Raw genomic sequence first — 24,390 nt, 5'->3', positions numbered from 1 at the left:
AGTATGGATTGCAAGGTATTGTGTTTTGGTACAACAAACAAGGGTAGGGCTGATACAAATAATGGTAGGGCCTTGGGTAGTGTTGTAGAACAGGGGGACCTGGAGGTTCAGATATATAATTCTTTGAAGTTTGCATCATTGTAGACAGGGTGCTTGAAAAGGTGTTTGGCATGCTTTCCTTCATTGCTCAGTCCTTTGAAGATAGGAGTTGGGAAGTCACATTGATGTTGTACAGGACATTGGTGAGGTTTCTTCCAGAATACTGTATCCAGTTCTGGTCGCCCAGTTATACGAAAGACATTATCAAGCTTGAGAGGGTTCAGAAGAGATTTACCAGGATGTTGCTGGTTGTGGAAGGTTTGGGTTATAAAGAGAGGCTGGATAGGCTGAGGCTTTTTTCACCGGAGAACAGGAGGTTCAGATGGGACCTAAAAGAAGTTTATAAAATAATGAGAAGTATAAACAAAGTTAACGGTATTGTCTTTTCCCAGGAAAGGAGATTTTAAGGCTAGTGGGCACACTTGTTAAAAATCTATATGCATTTCCAAGTTCAACCAAACTGAGCTTTGGAATCAAGCTCAGTTAGCTTCAACTCAGAGGCTCATCTATCTTGGGTCAGAAGGCTGGAGGATCAAACTTCCTTTCAGTGATTTGAGCATATAATTTAACTTGATACTTCAATCCAGCACTGAGAACTTGCTGACCTTTCAGAGATGTCATCTTTCAGATTACACATTAAATTGAAATATCCCATTAGGATGTAAAACACCACATGGCTCTATTCGGAAAAGAGCAGTGAGTTGCCTGTTGGCCTGAGCAACTTTTATCCCTCAATCAACATCAATAAACCAGTTAAATAGATCATTTATTTCAATGCTGTTTGTAGATTCTTGCTATGTTTGTAAATTGGAATTAAGTAGATGGTGGTGGTGGTGTGTTTTTGATCATTCAGGGAGGCTGGGTGGCTGTAGCAACATTAATGTTTTCATGCATATTGAACTCTGGAGCTATAGAGAGTGATAACAGAGGTGCCGACATACTTTCCATCATATATTTGGCCAGGAACTCACCTGTTTTTACTATCTGCTATTGGTGCGTGTTAGAAGGCTTCACACTCAATCTGACTGGCTCCATCACAAACACTTCTTTCTTGGTAACATCCTGTGATGGGACGTGAACCCAGAGCCTCTGGCCCAGAGGGAGACATACTACACATTGCACACTGCACTACCAATCCTCCTAGTTAATCAGCTACTACCCAGGAATTAATATAGAGCATAAAATAAAGAACTTTGGATGCTGGAAATCTGAAACATAAACAGAAAATGCTGGAGAAACTCAGCAGGTCTGTAGACAGAAAGCAGAGTTAACATTCTGTCTGGTGGCCCTTCTTAAGAACTCAATTTAGAGAATATTGTTATAAATTTATTTACAGTACATTATTCAGTTTGATTCAAAAAAAAGGTTCTACATTCCAAATCTTGCTTTTGCCCATACTCTGACATGTTCTTTACGGGCCATTCCCATATCATTTCTCAATTTGATCCTCTTCCAAGTTTCTTGAAGCCATCCATTTCTTCTCAGCAGGACAGAACTGATCTAATTTCATCTGGATTGGGTGTACAGACTACAATTCATTTGTAGCCACTACGGTCTGTTTGTCATATTTTCTGCAAGTTTTGAAACATCATACATGGTTGAGGATCATTTCCAAAGTGCTGTGAGCAGTTTTGAAAATACCCAGAGATATTGTGCAAGTCAAATGACTGCAAAGCCAAAACACAGACTTCCTTTTCAGAGGGTGAGTAATTCACAAATATACACAAATTAATGAAAACAAAGCAGAGCAAAGAAAGCGACTGTAGAGAAATGTAGCACTAAAGTCAGGTTAGAAAGGCTTACAGCTGTGTAGCCCATCACAATCAAGATACTGTAAAACATTTTATAGCTGGTTAACAAGTGCTTTACAGCCAATTAAGTAATTTTGTTGATCGCTCTGTTAAAATGTCAGTAATATGGAAGAATTTCTGCAGAGCAAGATCCCAAAAGCAGTAAAGTGATAATGAAGAAAGTTAATTTGTTTCAGTGATATTGGTTAAAGAATAAATATTGTCAGGACGCTTGTAAGAAGTTCCCTGTTCTCATTCAAATGATGACAAGGAATCTTTTAAGTCTACCTGAGAAAGAGCTGAGACCTTACTCTAATGTTTAATTCTAAAAATGACACCTCCAACATTGTAGCACTTCTGAAATAATGCAATGGAGTACCCATCTGGATTTATGTGCTCACATGCACTAAAATTCCCAATCTTCCGACTCAGAGGTAAGAGTGCTGTGATGGAGCCACAGTTAAAGGAAGTGAAATTAGCATCACAAACGTATAATTACACTCAATGTTTTGCAAAGAAAGCTAATCTATGTTTATAAAGAACACAAGAAATCATACAAAATAATCCCCAGAAGCCACTTGACTTCTCTTGTGGATCCAACTACAGCCAAAATCTGACAGGCTATGTAATCTTAAGAGGAAATTGCAAAAGATTATGAAATAATGCAAAGATTCCAGGACAGTCCCCTGAATCCTCAAACACTTCTGCAGTGTGTAATACCATACAGGAGAGATTGCAAGGAATTCCAGAAAAATTAACCTTGCTTTGTGAAATAATGATTTATCAAAATTAACGTTTTCAGTCATTTCATTTGATTGTGTTTAAGCTTGCTAGAAATAGCCATTTGGCAAAATGTCATCTGACAACAAAAGGGACATCTTAAAAATTGCAGCAAAATACTGCCAAAATAAAAGCAAAAATTACAAGAGCAATTCTGCAGATCTGGAAGGATCTGTGGAGAAAGAAAAAGAGTTAACACATCGTGTCTGGTATGATCCTTCTCTGGAACTGAAAGATTGTGGCAAGTCTGCCCTATACGTTTTGCTGCCACACAAGCGGAGTTGCTCCAGCACTTACTGTTTTTAATTCTCAAAATAGCTATTGCTTCTCAACAGGGTGATAGCTGGAACTCTTGTACTCAACCAGGCTCCCAAGAACACAAACTGATACACTATGAAAGGAAAATAAAAGCACATCCAATCACTCCGAGGACCTGTTCTACACAGTCCACCTCTGCTAGGCACCTTCAACTATTCAACTACAAAAGCCACTACATCTGCTCGGTATGACTTCATGCTTTCAACCATCTCAATTCAGAAAGAGACTCTTCAAGCCTGCAATGATAGCAGAAATTGATCACATTTGCATCTTCATTGTTACTTATACCTTTACTTAATTTTAAATCTTTGTAACTTTATGATTATTCCCAGACTTGCTGGCAGCAATTCCCAGGTATTGGTCTCATTGGTGGCCAACCAGTATACCTGAGAAATAGGGAGCTGATAAAAAAATAATAATAATGAAAAATCAACTCAGAACATTCTAGAATCTAGGGAAGTTTGGAAAGTCATAGCCACAATATCCATTGCTTATTCTGGATCCCAAGGAAATAGATCATCAGGTCTTACGAGACTCCTCCTCCTTTTCCATTCTGTCTTTTTTAAAATATTGTGGACATGAATAATAATTATTTCCTTCCTAAACACAGTCACTTTGCACTCAACATTCCACAACGGTAATACGTCAAACTTATTTATCTCTATTTGTATCACTATTTTGTTACATATGCTTCACGCATTCAAATAGAAAGAGTTTTTTTTAATGACTATTCACAGTATGGACAAGATTTACAGATGGATTAACATCGTTAGACTCTCTGTCTCTTCCTGTCACACACTATTCAAATCAGTACACTGCTGTGACATCTTGACATTTTTCTTTCGATCTAAATTGCCTGCACCTGAACATTCCCACATCTTTCAGTTTAAACCCTATCCACAGTCCAAGCTAAATGATTCACTGGGATGTTCATCCCGTCCTGGTTTACATGAAGCACATCCAAACAAAACAGTCCCCTATTTCCCAGATACTGCTGCCAGTGTCCTGAGTACTGTTGCAACGAATCAAAACTCCTCAGTTCCAGACCAATCTTGGAATGATTTACTTCTCTTGATCCTACACCATTTCACACATGGCTCAGGTCACAATTGAGAATTTATTATTTTTATAGGTTTTGAATTTTAACTTAGACACCAAGACGCCTAAACCTTTCAGCAGAACATCATTCCCAACTCCACCTATGTCACTGGCTCCTCTGTGAACAAGCAATGGGATCCTTCTGCTACCACTTGAACGCCAGCCTCAATGATTTATATTTAAAGCTGCCACTGGCTGGCAATGTAATTTTCAAAACACCAAGTCATGGCTCCAGTAGACAGTATTCATTCCCATGACTCTTGTGACCCCTGTCACGACCACATTCCTTTTCACTACCCCCATTTGAATGCGTTCCGGGACTATTGTGCAATGGTCAATTTGTCCATCCAGTCTGCTATCCTTCCTCTCATCTACAGAGGTAACAAGTACCAAGGATCCTCCGTCACCAAGACTGATGATGACATGAAACTGTGAAGCATTGTAAACGTTGAGGACAGTGTATGATTTCAAACAGTTGCCTGGGCACAGAGGTGGCAGATGAAGTTCAACACATAGGTGCTTAAAGTTAATATATATGGTTGGAAGAACATTAAAAGACTAAGTGACATGAAGTACAATTCTAAAGGGAGCACAGGAGCAGAGATATGGGTACATATGCACAGATCATTGAAGATGGTAGGACACATGGAGAGACCAGTTAATAAAGAATACAGTATCCTGGGCTTTATCAATTAGGGCACAGAGCACATGAAAGGAAGTGATGCTAAACTTGCAAAAGCCACCTATTTCACCTCACTTAGAGTGCTATGTACAGCCTGGGTGTCACTGTAAGAAGCATAGGAATGCTTTGGAGAGAGTGCAGAAGAGATTCACATGAATATTTCCAGAGATTACAGCCTTCAGTTATAAGGATAGAATCCAGAAGTCGGAACTGCTCACCTTGAAGGGAAGAAAGCTAAGAGGAGATCTGACTGTTTTCATGATGAGAGGGTTGGATACAGTAGATCAGAAGAAACTGTTTTCACTTGTAAAAGAATCAAGAATGAGAAGACACAGATTTAAAACGATCTGCAAAAGATGCAATTGCAAGGTGAAAACAAACTTTTTCACGCGAGTAGCTCAGGCCTGTATTGCACTGTTTAAAAGCATGATGAAAACAGGTTCAACTGAGGCAGTCAGAAGTCATTGTATGATTACTTTAACAGAAACAATGAGCTAGAGTGTAGGGAAAAGTGGGAAAATGATACAAACTGATGATGTTCATGTGAAGAGCTGGTGCAGACACCCTTGACCAAATGACCTCTTTCTGTGCGTAACAATTCTGTGATTCTGTGATCACTAAATTCCAAAACCCCAGTCACAACACCATCCCTGACCACTGACAAACTGTAAAAGTTCAACTTAATCTAAATGTTGTGACTAGCTCCAAGAACAAAGTCTCCAGGTAACTTTTGCTCTCAGTACACCTCAAAATGTCTGCAGTTCAGAATCCAACTCAACACTCTGAGCCAAAGTTGCTCAAGGTGCAGATAATTACCATCAATCTGGTTGTTGGGGATAAGAATGTGCTCCAAAATCTCTTATATATTATAATTAACACACACACACACACACACACACACACACACACACACACAGTCTGCCTTTTTATTTATTTGATTAGGGACTAATTATAGTTGCAGTAAGCTAGTTTCCTAGTTTAGAAAATAAGGAAAGACTTGCAGCTGCAACTGGAAATGAAAACCAAAAAGGAGCATCATCTTCTCCTCTGCACTGAAATCCCACTTGAACCAAATTCAACAACATGCATACAACAAGAGTTGAATTTTTATTTACGATTTAAATCATCCTACCAATGTAATCGGGGAATAAAATCAACCACAAAGGTAAGAAGAAACACTGCATTAGGAGTAGCCATTTCAAGTCACCTACAACTTTGGGAGTCGAGAAGAACCAGGCAAAATCTTCATGATTCCTTACTTGGTAACCGCGAGAAGGAATGGCTATTCTGATGAGAGTTCAACAGAGTACTCTCCAGTTATCCCAATTCACAGTTTGAGGGTACAATGCAACTCATCCCAGTTAACAATTAATCCGTTTAAAAGGAGACACGTCCTGACACGTTGTAGGAGCAAGTTACTGCAGATGCTGGAATCTATACTGAAAACAAAACAAATATGCTAGAAATCAGAACGGGTCAGCAGCACCCATAGAAAGACAGCAAGTTAACATGGCTCTGAACAAGAGTCAGTGATAACGGGAACTGCAGATGCTGGAGAATCCAAGATAATAAAGTGTGAAGCTGGATGAACACAGCAGGCCAAGCAGCATCTCAGGACCACAAAAGCTGACATTTCGGGCCTAGACCCTTCATCAGAGAGGGGGATGGGGTGAGGGTTCTGGAATAAATAGGGAGAGAGGGGGAGGCGGACCGAAGATGGAGGGAAAAGAAGATAGGTGGAGAGGAGAGTATAGGTGGGGAGGTAGGGAGGGGATAGGTCAGTCCAGGGAAGACGGACAGGTCAAGGAGGTGGGATGAGGTTAGTCGGTAGGAAATGGAGGTGCAGCTTGGGGTGTGAGGAAGGGATGGGTGAGAGGAAGAACAGGTTAGGGAGGCAGAGATAGGCTGGGCTGGTTTTGGGATGCAGTGGGGGGAGGGGAAGAGCTGGGCTGGTTTTGGGATGCGGTGGGGGAAGGGGAGATTTTGAAGCTGGTGAAATCCACATTGATACCATTGGGCTGCAGGGTTCCCAAGCGGAATATGAGTTGCTGTTCCTGCAACCTTCGGGTGGCATCGTTGTGGCACTGCAGGTGGCCCATGATGGACATGTCAACTAAAGAATGGGAGAGGGAGTGGAAATGGTTTGCAACTGGGAGGTGCAGTTGTTTATTGCGAACCGAGCGGACATGTTCTGCAAAGCAGTCCCCAAGTCTCCGCTTGGTTTCCCCAATGTAGAGGGAGCCACACCGGGTACAATGGATACAGTATATCACATTGGCAGATGTGCAGGTGAACCTCTGCTTAATATGGAAAGTCATCTTGGGGCCTGGGATAGGGATGAGGGAGGAGGTGTGGGGGCAAGTGTAGCATTTCCAACGCCGACGGAACCCCGCCCAAAGCTGACGGAACCCCGCCCACGGCCAACAGAACCCCGCCCACGGCCGACAACGTCATCGCTCCACCCACAACCTCCACAGCCAGCAACCCCAGAGGACACAGCCAAACTGAGCCCTGCCGAATCTTCACCATCCCCCCTGACCTCCCACTGACTGAGGACGAACGGTCAGTCCTAAGCAAGGGGCTCACCTTTGTCCCCCTACAACCACACATCAACGAATACCAGTCACGTTTGGACATAGAGCAGTTTTTCCGCCGCCGTCGCCTCCACGCTTACTTCTTCAACCGGGAGCCTAACCCTCCCTCCACTGACCCCTTCACCCGCTTCCAACACAAGTCCTCCTCCTGGACACCACCCCCAGGCCTCCTACCCTCCCTTGAACTCTTCATCTCCAACTGCCGTCGAGACATTAACCGCCTCAACCTCTCCACCCCTCTCACCCACTCCAACCTCTCCCCTGCAAAACGGGCAGCCCTCCGCTCCAACACCAACCTCACCATCAAACCCGCAGTCAAGGGCGGCGCAGTGGTAGTATGGCGCACTGACCTCTACATCGCCGAGGCCAAAAGCCAACTCGCCGACACCTCCTCCTACCGCCACCTTGATCATGACCCCACCCCCGAGCACCAAACCATCATCTCCAACACCATTCATGAGCTCATCACCTCAGGAGACCTCCCACCCAGAGCCTCCAACCTTATTATTCCCCAACCCTGCACGGCCCGTTTCTATCTTCTTCCCAAAATCCACAAACCTGCCTGCCCTGGTCGACCCATTGTCTCAGCCTGTTCCTGCCCCACCGAACTCATCTCCACCTATCTGGACTCCATTTTCTCCCCTTTGGTCCAGGAACTCCCTACCTACGTCCGTGACACCACCCACGCCCTCCAACTCCTCCAGAACTTCCAATTCCCCCGCCCCCAACACCTCATTTTCACCATGGACGTCCAGTCCCTATACACCTGTACTCCGCATGCAGATGGCCTCAAGGCCCTCCGCTTCTTCCTGTCCCGCAGGCCCGACCAGTACCCCTCCACCGACACCCTCATCCGCCCAGCCGAACTCGTCCTCACCCTCAACAACTTCTCTTTCGATTCCTCCCACTTCCTACAGACTAAGGGGGTGGCCATGGGCACCCGCATGGGCCCCAGCTCTGCTTGCCTCTTTGTAGGTTACGTGGAACAGTCCCTCATCCGCACCTACACAGGCCCCAAACCCCACCTCTTCCTCTGTTACGTTGATGACTGTATCGGCGGCGCCTCTTGCTCCCCAGAGGAGCTCGAACAGTTCATCCACTTCACCAACACGTTCCACCCCAACCTTCAGTTCACCTGGGCCATCTCCAGCACATTCCTCACCTTCCTGGACCTCTCAGTCTCCATCTCAGGCATCCAACTTGTAACTGATGTCCATTTCAAGCCCACCAACTCCCACAGCTACCTAGTACACCTCGTCCCACCCACCCTCCGGCAAAAATTCCATCCCCTATTGCCAATTCCTCCGCCTCTGCCGCATCTGCTCCCACGATGAGGCATTCCACTCCCGCACATCCCAGATGTCCAAGTTCTTCAAGGACCGCAACTTTCCCCCCCAGTGGTCAAGAACGCCCTTGACCACGTCTCCCGCATTTCCCGCAACACATCCCTCACACCCCGCCCCCAGCACAACCGCCCAAAGAGGATCTCCCTCGTTCTCACACACCACCCCACCAACCTCCGGATACAACGCATCATCCTCCGACACTTCCGCCATCTACAATCCGACCACACCACCCAAGACATTTTTCCATACCCACCCTTGTCTGCTTTCCGGAGACACCACTCTCTCTGTGACTCCCTTGTTCGCTCCACACTGCCCTCCAACGCCACCACACCAGGCACCTTCCCCTGCAACCACAGGAAGTGTTACACTTGCCCCAACACCTTCTCCCTCACCCCCATCCCAGGCCCCAAGATAACTTTCCATATTAAGCAGAGGTTCACCTGCACATCTGCCAATGTGGTATACTGTATCCATTATACCCAGTGTGGCTTCCTCTACATTGGGGAAACCAAGCGGAGGCTTGGGGACCGCTTTGCAGAACACCTCCGCTCGGTTAGCAATAAATAACTGCACCTCCCAGTCGTGAACAATTTCAACTCCCCCTCCCATTCTTTAGATGACATGTCCATCATGGGCCTCCTGCACTGCCACAATGATGCCACCCGAAGGTTGCAGGAACAGCAACTCATATTTCGCTTGGGAACCCTGCAGCCCAATGGTATCAATGTGGACTTCTCCAGCTTCAAAATCTCCCCTTCCCCCACCGCATCCCTAAACCAGCCCAGTTTGTCCCTTCCCCCCACTGCACCACACAACCAGCCCAGCTCTTCCCCTCCCCCCACTGCATCCCAAAACCAGCCCAGCCTGTCTCTGCCTCCCTAACCTGTTCTTCCTATCACCCATCCCTTCCTCCCACCCCAAACCGCACCTCCATCTCCTGCCTACTAACCTCATCCCACCTCCTTGACCTGTCCGTCTTCCCTGGACTGACCTATCCCCTCCCCACCTATACTTTCGTCTCCACCTATCTTCTTTTCTCTCCATCTTCGGTCCACCTCCCCCTCTCTCCCTATTTATTCCAGAACCCTCACTCCATCCCCCTCTCTGATGAAGGGTCTAGGCCCGAAACGTCAGCTTTTGTGCTCCTGAGATGCTGCTTGGCCTGCTGTGTTCATCTGAACAAGAGTCATCTGGACTCGAAACGTTAGCTTTTTCTCTCTCCACGATGCTGCCTGGCCCACTGCACGTTCCAGCATTTTGTTTTGTTTTCACTTTCTGAAACACGTTCTTTCTGAATGTCAAGATAACCCTGGAGCAGCCTCAGACAACTCAGTATTAATGAACTCAGTGTCGGGTCTGGACAGACACATAAATCCTAAACATCAGATTGAGAGGGAGCAAGATAAAAAGTCATAGGGTGTCAATTTTTTTTTTGACTTAACGACGTTGGATACGGAAATGCCATGAGGAGTAAAATTTTGTCCCCCGTGGAACAAAACAAAAACGACTTGCGCATAATATCGTCGTATATTTGATTTTAGTGATGTGGAAACCTTCCTCTTAAACCTGAGTTCATGCCCCTCCACCGGCCTCATCCTGAGGCAAACTCAGGAATCACGCCTGGATTAGACAGTGAAGTGTAAATCCCTCTGAAAGTGTAGTTTCCAGGCCATAAAATCCGATGGATAGTGAGATTCCCTCCCATTCCCTGTATCTGTACCTCGATGTGACTCCAGCCTCTCGTCCTCCTCTTCTCCCGGGCAACGCGACACCGACACCCAACCCAGCAGCCTGCCCCTAATCTCCCAGCACATTCCACACAAGCCAAACCGGACCAGCTCCAACTTAAAAAAAATAACGACAGAAATGCAGCAAAACCCCGCTCCCCGACCCCGCGCCGCATCCGATTTATTCGCTTATTTTAAACGGAGTCGCCGCGCTCTCCTGTCAATGTCGAAACCGCTGCGCCAAAGATGAAACTACCTCCGTTTCCATGGGAACCAAATGATGCAGGAAGTGAAATGACAGTGTGCACATGGCAGCATCAAAACCCAGCTGAAGAACCCTGACCCCATCCCGTCAGAAACATCGTCACTATCGACTCATGTAGGTGCAGCTACACACCAACACCGCCTGTGTAAGTAATGGCAGAGGAACGTTTAACCAGTATTTCTTGTGAAAAATAGATTATTTCTATCACATAGATAACAAAGTGTGGGGCTGGATGAACACAGCAGGCCAAGCAGCATATAAGAAGCACAAAAGCTGACGTTTCGGGCCTAGACCCTTCATCAGAAAGGCGGATGGGAAGAGAGTTCTGAAATAAATAGGGATAGAGGAGAAGATTGGTGGAGAGCAGAGTAAGAGGTGAGGACGGACAGGTCAAGGAGGCGTGATGAGGTTAGTAGGTGGGAAATGGAGGTGTGGTTCGAGGTGGGAGGAGGGGATAGGTGAGAGGAAAAACAGGTTAGGGAGGCGGGGACGAGCTGGGCTGGTTTTGGGATGCAGTGGGGGAAGGGGAGATTTTGAAGCTTGTGAAGTCCACATTGATACCATTGGGCTGCAGGGTTCCCAAGCGGAATGAGTTGCTATTCTTGCAACCTTTGGGTGGCATCATTGTGGCACTGCAGAGGCCCATGATGGACATGTCGTCTAAGGAATGGGAGGGGGAGTTAAATGGTTTCCGACTGGAGTTGTTTATTGCGAACCAAGCGGAGGTGTTCTGCAAAGCAGTCCCCAAGCCTCCGCTTGGTTTCCCCAATGTAGAGGAAGCCACAACGGGTACGGTGGATACAGTATACCACATTGGCAGATGTGCAGGTGAACATCTGCTTAATAAGGAAAGTCATCTTGGGGCCTGGGATGGGGGTGAGGGAGGAGGTGTGGGGGCAAGTGTGGCACTTCCTGCGGTTGCAGGGGAAGGTGCCGGGTGTGGTGGGGTTGGAGGGGAATGTGGAGTGGACAAGGGCGTCACGAAGACAGTGGTCTCTCCGGAAGGCAGACAAGGGTGGGGATGGAAAAATGTCTTGGGTGGTAGGATTGGATTGTTGATGGCGGAAGTGTCGGAGGATGATGCGTTGTATCCGGAGATTGGTGGGGTGGTATGTGAGGACGAACAGCAACTCATATTCCACTTGGGAACCCTGCAGCTCAATGGTATCAATGTGAACTTCACAAGCTTCAAAATCTCCCCTTCCCCCACTGAATCCCAAAACCAGCCCAGCTCATCCCCCCGTCCCTAACCTGTTCTTCTTCTCACCTATCCCCTCCTCCCACCTCGAGCCACACTTCCATTTCCCACCTACTAACCTCATCCCACCTCCTTGACCTGTCCGTCCTCGTCGGACTGACCTATCCCCTCCCCACCTCCCCACCTATACTCTCCTCTCCACCTATCTTCTCCTTTATCTATCTTCGGTCTGCCTCCCCCCCTATTTATTTCAGAACCCTCTCCCCATCCCCCTCTCTGATGAAGGGTCTAGGCCCGAAACGTCAGCTTTTGTGGTCCTGAGATGCTGCTTGGCCTCCTGTGTTCATCCAGCCCCACACTTTGCAGATGCTGGAGATTCCAAGATAACAGTTCCCATGATCTCTTATTTCTATTACATATATTTGTTCTCATTAGTTTGTCATGGTTGCAAAATCACCTTTCCCTTCTCCCTGATTTATGCTGTCATTTTTCTACTCCCATCCCCAACCCCACAAGTGACACCCTTTTAGCTCTCTCTATTCTACTCCCCTGTTTTTTTGAGGGGTACGGCATAGAAACAGGCCCTTTGGTTCAACTTGTCTATGGTGCCCAATTTTCACAGTTTAAACTCATCTCATTTGCCTGCGTTTGCTCCATATCCCTCCATACATATCCCATCCATGTACATTTCTAAATGTTTCTTAAAGATGAAATTGTACTTGCTTCCACACTACCTCTGGTAGCCTATTCCAGACACTCAACACTCTGTGTGAGAAAAAATTTCCCATCTGGAACCTTTTGCATCTCTCCCCTCTCACTTTAAATTCATCCACCTTTCCTGTAACCGGCTGGTCAACAACCTCTCAACATCACATATGTAACACGACATGGGATTCACTAATAAACACATAAGAAATTAAGAACAGGAATACGCATTCAGGCTCATGAGCCTGGTCTGCCATTAAACATCATCTACCTGACTTCAATCCATATCCTTTCTTATTTCTTAGCCTGACAAAACTTTATCAAACAGTCTTGAATATTTTTAGGAAAGTAAGTTCTGTATTTCTACCATAAAATCTAAATTCCATTCTGCAAAAAAGAGATCTGTGACTTTAGTTCCAGATACCCAATTCTAATTTTATGAAAAAAAGGTTTTGAAAAAAGATTACTCCTCCTGAGCAAACAGTTTCACTTTTTTGCATCATCTGGTCCTTTTATACTGTTAAGTACAATGACATTCCTTAACATTTCAAACTCAAGGAAATATAAGGTTGATGTAAGCTGCTCTCATAAATAAAATCTGTTAAAATCTGGTATCCTTTTGGTATTTCTTTTGAGGCTTAATGTCCACAGTTGAACATCTTAGAACATAGAACATTACAGCACAGTACAGGCCCTTTGGCCCTCGATGTTGTGCCGACCTGTCATACCGATCTCAAGTCCATCTAACCTACACTATTCCATGTACGTCCATATGCTTGTCCAATGACGACTTAAATGTACCTAAAGTTGGCGAATCTACTACCGTTGCAGGCAAAGCATTCCATTCTCTTACTACTCTCTGAGTAAAGAAACTACCTCTGACACCTGTCCTATATCAATCACCCCTCAATTTAAAGCTATGCCCCCTCATGGTCGCCGTCACCATCCTAGGAAAAAGGCTCTCCCTATCCACCCTATCTAACCCTCTGATTATTTTATATGTTTCAATTTAAGTCACCTCTCAACCTTCTTCTCACGAATGAAAACAGCCTCAAGTCCCTCAGCCTCTCCTCCTAAGACCTTCCCTCCATACCAGGCAACATCCTAGTAAATCTCCTCTGCTCCCTTTCCAAAACTTCCACATCCTTCTTATAATGCGGTGACCAGAACTGGTGCACACAATACTCCAAGTGCGGCCGCACCAGAGTTTTGTACAGCTTCACCATAACCTCTTGGTTCCGGAACTCGATCCCTTTATTAATAAAAACTAAAACACTGTATGCCTTCTTAACAGCCCTGTCAACCTGGGTGGCAACTTTCAAGGATCTGTGTACATGGACACCGAGATCTCTCTGCTCATTTACACTGCTAAGAATCTTACCATTAGCCCTGTACTTTGCCTTCTGGTTACTCCTACCAAAGTGCATCACCTCACACTTTTCTGCATTAAACTCCATTTGCCACCTCTCAGCCCAGCTCTGCAGCTTATCTATGTCTCTCTGCAACCTACAGCATCCTTCGTCACTATCCACAACTCCACCGATCTTAGTGTCGTCTGCAAATTTACTAACCCATCCTTCTACGCCCTCATCCAGTCATTTATAAAAATGACAAACAGCAGTGGACCCAACACCGACCCTTGCGGTACACCACTAGTAACCCTCTGTCTTCTTTCAGCAAGCCAATTTCCGACCCAAACTGCTATATCTCCCACAATTCCATTCCTCCGCATTTTGTACAATAGCCTATTGTGGGGAACCTTATCGAACGCCTTGCTGAAATCCATATACACCACATCAACCGGTTTACTCTCATCTATCTGTGTGGTCACGTTCTCAAAGAACTCAATAAGGTTTGTGAGGCACGATCTTCCCTTCACAAAACCATGCTGACTATCCCTAATCAATTTATTCTTTTCTAGATGATTATAAATCCTATCCCTTAAAACCTTTTCCAACACTTTACCAACAACTGAGGTAAGGCTAACTGGTCTATAATTACCAGGGTTGTCTATACTCCCCTTCTTGAACAGGGGAACCACATTTGCTATCCTCCAGTCATCTGGCACTATTCCTGTAGACAATGATGAGTTAAAGATCAATGCCAAAGGCTCGGCAATCTCCTCCCTGGCTTCCCAGAGGATCCGAGGATAAATCCCATCCGGCCCAGGGGACTTATCTATCTTCACATCCTGAAAGATTTCTAATACCTCTTACTTGTGAACCTCAATCCCACCTAGTCTAGTAGCCTGTATCTCAGTATTCTCCTCGACAACATTGTCGTTTTCTCGAATGAATACTGTTGAAAAATATTCATTTAGCGCTTCTCCTATCTCATCTGACTCCACACACAACTTACCACTACTATCCTTGATTGGCCCTAATCTTACTTTCGTCATTCTTTTATTCCTTAAATACCTATAGAAAGCCTTATGGTTTACCCTGATCCTATCCGCCAACAACTTCTCATATCTCCTCCTGGCTCTTCTGAGCTCTCTCTTTAGGTCTTTCCTGGCTACCTCGTAGCCCTCAAGTGCCCTAACTGAGCCTTCACATCTCATCCTAACATAAGCCTTCTTCTTCCTCTTGACCAGAGATTCCACCTCCTTCGTAAACCACGGCTCCCGCACTCTACAGCTTCCTCCCTGCCTGAGAGGTACATATTTATCTAGGACACACAGGAGCTTTTCCTTGAATAAGCTCCACATTTCTAATGTGCCCATCCCCTGCAGTTTCCTTCCCATTCTATGCTCCCTAAATCTTGCCTAATCTCATCGTAATTGCCTTTCCCCCAGGTATAACTCTTGCCCAGTGGTATACACCTATCCCTTTCCATCACTAAAGTAAACATAACAGAATTGTGATCGCTATCACCAAAGCTCACCTACTTCCAAATCTAACACCTGGCCGGGCTCATTACCCAGTACCAAATCTAATGTGACTTCACCCCTTGTTGGCCTTATCTACATACTGTGTCAGGAAGCCCTCATGCACACTCTGGACAAAAACTGACCCATCTATAGTACTCGAACTATAGTGTTCCCAGTCAATATCTGGAAAGTTGAAGTCCCCCATGACAACTACCCTGTCTCTCTCACTCCTATCGAGAATCATCTTTGCTATCCTTTCCTCTACATCTCTGGAGCTATTTGGAGGCCTATAGAAAACTCCCAACAGGGTGACCCTCCTTTCCTGTTTCTAACCTCATCCCATACTACCTCAGTTGACGAGTCCCCAAACATCCTTTCTGCAACTGTAATACTGTCCTTGACCAACAACGCCACATCTCCGCCCCTTTTGCCATCTTCTCTGTTCTTACTGAAACATCTAAATCCCGGAACCTGCAACAACCATTCCTGTCCCTGCTCTATCCATGTCTCCGAAATGGCCACAACATCGAAGTCCCAGGTACCAATCCATGCTGCAAGTTCACCCACCTTATTCCGGATGCTCCTGGCATTGAAGTAGACACACTTGAATCCAACTTCTTGCTTGCCGGTGCCATCTTGCTTCCCTGAAACTTTATTTCGGACTACCCTACTCTCAACCTTTTCTATTGTCGAACTACAATTTTGGTGCCCATCCCCCTGCTGAATTAGTTTAAACCCACCCGAACAGCCTTAGCAAATTTCCCCCCCAGGATATCGGTACCCCTCTGGTTCAGGTGAAGACCATCTTGCTTGTAGAGGTCCCACCTACCCCAGAAAGAGCCCCAATTATCCAAGAATCCAAAACCCTCCCTCCTACACCATCCCTCTAGCCATGTGTTCAACTCCTCTCTCTCCCTATTCCTCGCCTCACTAGCACGTGGCACGGGCAACAAACCAGAGACAACAACTCTGTTCGTCCGAGCTCTCAACTTCCATCCTAGCTCCCTGAATTTCTGCCTTAAATCCCCATCTCTCTTCCCACCTATATCGTTGGTGCCAATGTGGACCAATGTGTTCTTTTCTTGGGGCTGCTCCCCCTCCCCCTTAAGGATCCCAAAAACACGATCAGAGACATCACGCACCCTGGCACCTGGGAGGCAACACACCAACCGTGAGTCTCTCTCGTCCCCACAGAACGTCCTATCTGTCCCCCTAAGTATGGAGTCCCCAATGACTACTGCTCTGCTCCTCTTCCCCCTTCCCTTCTGAGCAGCAGGGACAGACTCTGTGCCAGAGGCCTGTGCCCCACTGTTTTCCCCGGTAAGTCGTCCCCCCCAACAGTATCCAAAACGGTATACTTATTGTTGAGGGGAATGGCCACAGGGGATCCCTGCACTGCCTACCGGTTCCCTTTCCGTCCCCTAACTGTTACCCATCTGCCTTTGTCCTGTACTTGAGGAGTGACTACCTCCCTGTAACTCCTCTCAATAACCCCCTCTGCCTCCCGAATGATCCGAAGTTCATCCAGCTCCAGCTCCAGTTCCCTAACGCGGTTTTCAAGGAGCTGGAGTTGGGTGCACTTCCCACAGATGCAGTCAGCGGGGACACTGGTGGTGACCGTTATCTCCCACATTCTGCAGGAGGACTTAAGCTAGGTTTTAAGCTCACTGTGACGGGCATCAGTATTAAGCAGTAAGCATGAGATCCAAGGAAATTGAGGAAGATACAGAATAACATATAGAGAATTATTATGAATAGCAGATGGACCAGATCAGAGATTAGGGTGGAGTGAGCATTAAGCTCACTCAAGGCTCTGAGCAACTAGCAGACCAGTTCCTCACATCTGAATTTCAATCCTCTGGTAATAAAAGTCATCATTCAAATAACCTTTTTGATTTTTTTATCTGTTTATGTGAGCAATTTATTAAATAAAAACAGAAAGTGCTGGAAATATTCAGCATGTTGGCTAACATTTCAAGTTGAGCATAGAACATAGAACAATACAGTGCAGAACAGGCCCTTCGGCCCTCGATGTTGCGCCGACCTGTGAACTAGTCTAAGCCCTCTCCCTACACTATCCCATCATTATCCATATGCTTATCCAAGGACTGTTTAAATGCCTCTCATGTGGCTGAGTTAACTACATTGGCAGGCAGGGCGATCCACACCCTTACCACTCTACAGTTGAACATCTTACCCAAGATGGGATACTGGCCAAGGCTCTGAGCAACTAGCAGACCAGTTCCTCACATCTGAATTTCAATCCTCTTGTAATAAAAGTCATCATTCGAATAACCTTTTTGATTTTTTTATCTGTTTATGTGAGCGATTTATTAAATAAAAACAGACTCTTTAGAAAATAAATGTAGATAGTAGAACTGTGTTGGGTTTCATGATGTTGAAATTGATGGGGGCAAGGAGAATAAAAGGGAAAATCTGGTTAGGGTAGAACATGGAAGGATTAAATGACAAAGATATAATTGAACAAAAGGGAAACAGAGTGGCAATAGTTATACTGATGAGACAAAGTGGAGTAAGTATACATAACTGGAAAAAGTCAAAGTAAATTACTGCTTTACCTGGAAGAAGAGGTTGTGGCCCTGGACAGCGAGGAGGGAAGAGTTGTAGGACAGGTTTTACTCTTCCCATAGTTGCATGATAAGTGAGTTTGTGCCATGCACATTGGTGGTGTGGGAGAGATAGTGATCGTATATTTTTTGCCCTTTTCTGTTACTTGTCAGTTGTTTGCAAAAAGATCCTTATGGGGGACTTAGTTCAATATTTTGCTTGTAACTTGCCTTGGGACATTTTATTACATTAAGGTGCCAACACTCGCAAGTTCTGTTTTTCCAGCTTTTCCCCTCCTTAACTGTAAAATCTGCCAGCTGCTGCATCAAATGGCTGCTTTGACAGGCCGACTAATTTCAAGTTCCAACTCAAAAGAGCTGCAAATAATCTTCTCACGGAACATTCCACAGTTAACTTAAACTAGGTTTTAAGCTCACTGTGACGGCATCGGTACTAAGCATTAAGCATGAGATCCAAGGAAACTGAGGAAGATAAAGAATTACATATAGAGAATTATTGTGAATAGCAGATGGACCAGATCAGAGGTTAGGGTGGAATGAGCATTAAGCATTGATAAAATATGCTGATACTGCACTCGAAAGAGAGGAGGCACTATTTTTCATTAGTTTATAGAACAAAAGCATCACTGCCTGGACCAACATTCATTCCCCCTCCCTAACTGCCCTTAAGATGGTCGTGAGCTACTGAATTATCACTTGTAGGGGTCTGTCCTGTCAATGGCACAAGACATTGAATATAAGGAACCATTCTGTGAGCGTGATCATGTTAAGAAGTCATTTGAAAATTTGTTCGGAGCCTTTTGGTACTGTGACAAGGACTTAAATGCAGACTCTTGAGAAAGACAGTCGTGACTTTGAGAAGAAACAGCACATTCAAGGACCTGAATTGAACTGAAAATTGAAGATGAGGTCATAATTTGCAAGCACAGTGAGGCAAAGGGTTTTTGAGAAAAAGTCTGACACCACATCAGTGCAAACAAGAAGGCAGTCTTCAGCCAGATAAATGATCCATTTTGGCCTGATCCTGAGAATTCTATCAAAACCAATGCAGTTATGGGCAATTCTATTGATTCCATGTGATATCAAGAAAAGGTTGAGGTCATCAGAAATGGCAAAGGCACAGCTCCAGCAACATTCTGGCAATAGTGCTGAAGACTTGTACTCCTGAATTTGCTGTGCCCCTATCCAAATTGTTCCAGTCCAGCTACAACATTGTCATCTCCCCAGCAGTAAGACATTGCCCAGCTATGTCTAATCCACAAAAAGCAGGACAAATCAAACCTGTCAATTCATCACAGTCACTGGCCATCACTCATTATTGAGTATGCTTGTCCACCAAGGAAATTCCGCGTCATTGGTCATATGTTCTGTAGATCATTTTGTGCTTGATGAGCCTGATCCTAGAGCCACATCTCCTATCACATATTCAGCAGGTGTTTTCAGGAGATTGAATTGGTCTTTGGCCTTGAGATCACCAACATTCCTTTCTCTAGTTCTTTTTCCATATTTCCACTTATCAATGGGTATTCTCAAAAGATTGTGTCCCTTTATACAGGAATTTCCTCCAAGTCATTTTTTTTCCAGTAAAGGGCCTCCCACACATTGTCATCTATACTGCATTTCTTGAGGGAAGCCTTCAAGGAATCTTTGAAACACTTCCTTTGTCCTCATCTTGTTTGAGTTCCTTCCTTAATCTAGGTGAGGATAATTTGCATCCTAAGCACATTGCCAGCCTAGCAGAGTTGTTTTCCTGCCAATTACTGCATCATTGGTGTACTGTCAATCATCAACAAAGTGATGGAAGAGGTTACAAGCAGTGTTATCAAACAATATTTGTTCATCAATAGCCTGTTCAGTGACGCTCAGTTTGGGTTCTGGGAAGGCAACTCAATTCATTATAATCTAGATCCAACCATGAGTAAAAGTGTTGAACTCCAGAGGCAACAATCACTGCGCTTGACATCACAACAGCATTTGACAGCATTAAGTACAGCATTAAGAAGCCCTAAAAAAATCTGGAGTTGATAGGAATCAGACAATACTCTGCAGAAAGGAAGATGGTTGTGTTTATTCAAGGTCAATCATCTCAGAATATCATTACAGGATCTCTTCAGGGCTTCATCCTAATTCACCAATGCCCTTCCTTCTGTCACAAGGGGATGTAGGAATGTTCATTGCTGATTACACAATATTCAACACTATTCACAATTTCTTCAATACTATAGCATTTTGGATCAGAAATTGGCTGGCTGAAGAAGACAGAGGGTGGTAGTTGATGGGAAATGTTCATCCTGAAGACCAGTTACTAGTGGTGTACCGCAAGGGTCGGTGTTGGGTCCACTGCTGTTTGTCATTTTTATAAACGACCTGGATGAAGGCGTAGAAGGATGGGTTAGTAAATTTTCAGACGACACTAACGTCGGTGGAGTTGTGGATAGTGACGAAGGATGCTGTAGGTTGCAGAGAGACATAGATAAGCTGCAGAGCTGGGCTGAGAGGTGGCAAATGGAGTTTAAAGCAGACAAGTGTGAGGTGATGCACTTTGGTAGGAGTAACCAGAAGGCAAAGTACAGGGCTAATGGTAAGATTCTTAGTAGTGTAGATGAGCAGAGAGATCTCGGTGTCCATGTACACAGATTCTTGAAAGTTGCCACCCAGGTTGACAGATTCGCCAACTTTAGGTACATTTAAGTCGTCATTGGATAAGCATATGGACGTACATGGAATAGTGTAGGTTAGATGGGCTTGAGATCGGTATGACAGGTCGAAACAACATCGAGGGCCGAAGGGCCTGTACTGTGCTGTAATGTTCTATGTTCTATGTTCAAGTCCACATACAGCAAAACCTGGACAACATCCTGGCATGAGTTGACAAGTGGCAATTAAGACCCATCCACCAACAATGCACAGCAGCAGCAGTTTTAGCATCTATAAGATGCATTGCAGAAACTCACCATAGCTCCTTCAGCATAAATTTCCAAATCCATGACCTCTACCAATCAGAGCACAGGAACAGCAGATGCACAGGAACATGATCTCTTGCAAATGCCCCTCCAACTCCAAGGTGTATTTATCCTGTTACAGATTGCAACAGTTCTAAAGGCAGCTCTGTACCTAGACCTAAGTGCACAATCTCAAAATTTGTGACTGAATCAAAACTTGAAAGAATTGTGAACAGTAAAGAAGATCATATAGAACTTTAAAATGACATAGTCAATGGTGCAATAGCTGAACGGGTAGCAGATAAAGTTCAATTTGCAGAAGTGTGAAATACCTCATTATGATAGGAAGAACGTGGAGAGACGACATAAAATAAAGGACTCAATTCTAAAGGCATTTCAGCAACGGAGGATCCTGAGTGTACAGGTACCTCTGCTATAATGTGTAATTTGTTAACACAAATTGGCTGTCACGTGATTGCTGAATAGTGAATGTTTGTTTGGATAATGCAAACTTTCTGCTATTAAGGTATAGTAATTTTCTATTGCGATTTCCCTATAATGCAAATTTTTACAGAGCAAGAATGCAACTATCACGTTGTGGGAGAGATTCCTGTATGCACGTAAGTCATTGAAGGTGGCAGAATAGGTTGAAAGAGTGGTTAATAAAGCATTCCCTATTCTAGGATTTATTAATATGGGCACAGAGTAGAAGGTCAAGATGTTGAATGTCTAATGCTATTTTGGCTTCAGTTGGAGCATTGCACACAATTCTGGGTGCTGTAATATCAGAAGGATGTGTAGGCATTAGAGAGAGTACTGAGAGAATCCTCAAGAATTTTCCAGGGATGAACAATTTCAGTTATGACCATATATTGAAGATGTTAAGGAATTGGACTGTTATCCACAAAGGAAGAATATGCAGAGTTACAGGAAAATGGCAAGAGAACAGCACTGTGATTTACTCATTTGGAGAGTCAGTGCAGACACGATGGGCTGAATGTACATTATAACAATTCTATGATTGTGATTTTTCACTTTCCTTCTTTCAGGTCCTCCTGAAAATTAATCTCTGACCAAAAATTCAGTCATCTGATTCAAAATCTCCTATGTCACTTGTCAAATTTTGATTTATGCTATTCATTAAAGTGCCTGGAACATTTTATTGCAATAAAGACGATAGAGAAATACATATCAGAGATAATGGGAACTGCAGATGCTGGAGAATTCCAAGATAATAAAATATGAGGCTGGATGAACACAGCAGGCCAAGCAGCATCTCAGGAGCACAAAAGCTGACGTTTCGGGCCTAGACTTCTCTGATGAAGGGTCTAGGCCCGAAACGTCAGCTTTTGTGCTCCTGAGATGCTGCTTGGCCTGCTGTGTTCATCCAGCCTCACATTTTATTATCAGAGAAATACATATTGTTGGTTTCAATTATTCATAAGACTGAGGAAATAGTGTAAATTGCAAAAGAAATATGGCCCATAAAACATCCTTTATCCATTCATTCCCAGCCCACCCTGAAAGGAAACAGAGTTAGATGTCATGCTGGAGAATGAAGTGGAGCCACTACAGGAAGTTTCAGTCAGGGGGATACTGTCAGGAAATAGTGTTTTTATCCTCTCCGGAGATGTGGGCATCACTGACAATGCCAGCCTTTGCTGCCCACTCTAATTGTCCTTGAACAGAATGGCTTCTCAGGCCATTTCAGAAAGACACTTCAGAGTGAAGCACATTGCTGAGGATCTAGAGTTACATATGAACAAGACTTGGTGATAGCAACAGATTTCTGTTCCCTAGTGTGCCAGGTGGAATTTACAATGGTGTTCACTAATAAGCCATATTAATGGAATTTTAATTTCACATGGTCCCACAGTGGCTTTGAACCAATGTCTCCAAAGCATGAATTTGGGCCTCTGAATTACTACCGTAGCAACTTTACCAACCACATTGCCACCATCTCCTCAATCAGATAATTTAGCTTGGTATAGTTATGGAATTCCAGGAAATATCAGAGGTGAAAATAATGAGGTTAGCTAGTGAGTTGAAAAAAATTTGGTTCAGATGGATTGCAATTAAAAAGGACAGGTAGTATAATCATATAACTGGGACGCTTGAAGAAGAGTCTGAATATATCTACAAGGGGAAACAAGGACATCTAAAGAACTCTCTGGATGACTAAATATATAGTGAACAAAATGAAACAGAAAAAGCTTATGCTAAATTTTGTGTTCATTGTTCAAGCTGAATATAAAAAGTACAACAGAGTTGGAAATTAAAAGGCAAATAAAAGTACATGAGTATATATTTGGCAAAATTTTTAAAAAGTGATATGTCTTTCATATATGTTGATAGAAGGGTATGACCAATTCGACAATGAAAGATTTGTTGTGGAAAGTGAGAACAAGCTAATGTGAGAGAACTGGCTGTTGTTACAATCATGTTCAGAAACATTTGGAGAGGAATAAATAGTAGTCACAGGCCATTCAGCCTATTAGCAATGGTGGGGAAACATTTGGAATCACATCAAGGACAAAACTAAGTAATACTTAAAAGAGATAATAGGAACTGCAGATGCTGAACAATCTGAGATAACAGGGTGATGAGCTGGATGACCACAGCAGGGCCAAGCAGCATCAATATGGTGGAGAGCTGGATGATTTCTGAAGAAGGGTCTAGGCACGAAATGTCAGCCTTCTTGCTCCTCTGATGCTGCTTGGCCTGCTGTGTTCATTCAGCTCTACATCTTGTTACCTCTGATACTTAAGAGATTTGGGTGAATAATTGGAAGCTAAAATAAATTTGGTTCTGAAAAATAGTGTTTGACTAGCAAAAGAATTATTTGAAGTAAGGAAGAGAATTAATGAGAGTATTGCAGTTAATATTGTGTAAACGGACTTCCAAAAATATGTGGACTTGATAAAATACATGCAATAAGACTCAGCAAAATTGAAGCTTAGATTAACAGAACTGTGACAACATGAATACAAGATTGAACTGATGGTAAGAAAGCAGGGATTAGTAGGAAATGATTGCTTTTAAGTGTACAGGGAAGCATACACTACTATGCTTGCAGAGGTAAACAAACAGGAGGCTGGAAAAACACAGCAGGCCAGGCAGCGTCAGGAGGAAAGGAGCAGTCAACGTTTTAGGTATTAACCTACTCCAGGACTCCTTGTGGAATCGGTTCAAAGACCACTGTTCTTTTTTTGATATATATTAAAAACTTAGGGATTCAGGGCATAATCTCAAGTGTTTGCAGATGGCACAAACTCAGTTATGTGGTAAGCAGTGAGGAGGTATTACCATACTTAAGGAGGGCAAGTGACATTGAAAGGATAAGATGCATGACCTTTCACATACAGAAAAGATAGAGTTGTTTAAGAACA

The 24,390-nt window shown here is 44.2% G+C and overlaps 2 protein-coding genes across 4 annotated transcripts in view; one reads left to right on the top strand and one right to left on the bottom strand.

Moving 5' to 3' along the window:
• Window positions 1–10,493, bottom strand: part of cmss1 (cms1 ribosomal small subunit homolog) — a 323,071-nt gene extending 312,578 nt beyond the window's left edge. For 2 of the 3 annotated variants that reach the window (XM_059650228.1, XM_059650230.1), the window contains exon 1: window positions 10,428–10,485. The gene's annotated coding sequence lies outside the window, so the exon portion shown is untranslated. Of the gene's footprint in view, window positions 1–10,427 lie in introns of all 3 variants that reach the window. The other variant, XM_059650229.1, reaches the window with a different exon arrangement.
• Window positions 10,494–10,729: 236 nt separating this feature from the next.
• tbc1d23 (TBC1 domain family, member 23) overlaps window positions 10,730–24,390 on the top strand; it is an 83,186-nt gene continuing 69,525 nt past the window's right edge. Inside the window, exon 1 of the mRNA XM_059650224.1 lies at window positions 10,730–10,844. The gene's annotated coding sequence lies outside the window, so the exon portion shown is untranslated. The remainder of the gene's footprint in view (window positions 10,845–24,390) is intronic.

This window comes from Stegostoma tigrinum, chromosome 12 (assembly GCF_030684315.1).
Source record: "Stegostoma tigrinum isolate sSteTig4 chromosome 12, sSteTig4.hap1, whole genome shotgun sequence".
Taxonomy (NCBI): Eukaryota; Metazoa; Chordata; class Chondrichthyes; order Orectolobiformes; family Stegostomatidae; genus Stegostoma; species Stegostoma tigrinum.
The sequence above is the reverse complement of the archived record's forward strand: the minus strand, read 5'-3'. Positions and strand labels throughout refer to the sequence as shown.